Source organism: Microtus ochrogaster, chromosome 17 (genome assembly GCF_000317375.1).
Source record: "Microtus ochrogaster isolate Prairie Vole_2 chromosome 17, MicOch1.0, whole genome shotgun sequence".
In the NCBI taxonomy this organism is placed as follows: Eukaryota; Metazoa; Chordata; class Mammalia; order Rodentia; family Cricetidae; genus Microtus; species Microtus ochrogaster.
The window spans coordinates 12357913-12359654 of NC_022019.1; positions in this window are offsets into that span (position 1 = coordinate 12357913).

The window sequence follows — 1742 nt, forward strand, 5'->3', positions numbered from 1 at the left end:
GCTCCCAGGGGAGAAGGGATCCCTTTCTCCGGGGCTGGTTTAGCCCTCTGAGCTTTTTCCCTGTATTTCTAAGGGTAAAAGGCCCAAATGGTTCATTTTCTAGACTAAGATCTTGTGTCAAGGAAACAGAGGTGGAGGTAAATACAGAATATTAATAGTTTGTTAGGATAGAGCCAAGGCCAGTAGGTTACACTGTCCTGAGTTTGCTGTTTGAGAATTCAGGGCCTCCCAGACCTGTTTATCATTAAGGGCAGACATACTGTCTCTAATATTCAATGTCTGTCTTTTGGGGTCCTTATGTGGACTACTTGCAAGAGTCCTCCCTTGCCATCCTCTCTCCTTATCATCCGTCCTGCCATAAAGGATAATTGTGGGGCTGGCTTTATGTAGATCTGACTATGAGAACAAAGGCTGCTTTGACTGAGTGAATATTTTCACTTCAGGGCCCCACAGCACGGGGGTAAAGGTCATCCAGTTACCCGTGCAGAAAGAAGTTATGCCCAATAATTAATACACTGCTAGGCTATTTGGGGGTGAATCCCACTACAGAAAGGAAGAGCACTATGGTTTCACAAAAATGACAATGACTATTCAAAAGGCATGACTCCAAAGCCTTGCAAGTTGGGTGTTAGCCTAAAGGCTGGCAGCTGTACTGTCTCTGTAGAACGCTTGGACCGCAGCAGTTTGTGTCTCAGTAAGAGGCAAGGGAAAGGCAGGCAGGTGAGAGAGGGTTGGTATCTGAGTAGTCCACTGCCCCTCAGCTCCAAAGACTCAGCCTGCCAAGGATGGTGATTTGGGGTGCTGTGTCCGGAGCCCCAAGAGCAGTAAATGTATTTCCTAATTAACTAAAAATGGATGTCCTATTTTTAAAGTTACTGGGTTAGGATTCAAGTCCTTTTTCAGAAGGAACTCCATTTCCCTGACACTGCTGGCGAAGTAGGAGGGCAAAGCAGGCTGGCATCCGGTGAGGCTGCTTGGAACTCTCAGAATTTTCATGTGAGAAGCAATTCACACACACACACACACACACACACACACACACACACACAGACACAAAACAACAACAACAACAAAAAAAAAACCCACATTTCTTGGAAGATCCATGTGTGTTCGTTACAACTTGGTTCCCTCAAGGGGTGCGTGTGTTCACAGTCTTCATCTGGTGACCTAGATTTAGATGTAAATCCACCCTGAACGGTACAGAATACTGTAAAAGTCTCCTTCCTACCTCAGCCTGGGATCCTCCAGCTGGGAACCTTACAGCTACTGTAAAGAGGATAAGCTGACAGAGTGGAGCAAGGCAGCAACAATCACACGATAGCTGAGTTGTTGAGGCCAAAGCCTCAGCTCTGTCAGACCTAAGAAGCTCGACTCTGCCACTTGTCCTCAAGAGGCCAATTAAAGAGACAGGTGACAGTGAGAAGCAAGAGAATACGATTTATTTAATATGGCCACACTGCAACAAAGAGCAAATAAAGAGGTGCCGTAAGCTCCCAGGTTGATTTCCTGGGTACTGCTACAAGGTTTGGGTTTGAATAGAAGGCGAGAAGTCACATAAGTAAGCTGTCCTAGTCAGAGTATAGCCCTGTTCGTTACTGCTCATCGATGGTCTCCTCTTCTCTCAGTTGTCATGAACACACTGTTCTAGAAGCATACGCAAATATGTGAGTGTCTTTCCACAATGTCAGATCACAGTGAATAACAACAAATTCACAAGGGGCATCAGTTTGGTAATTTTTTTT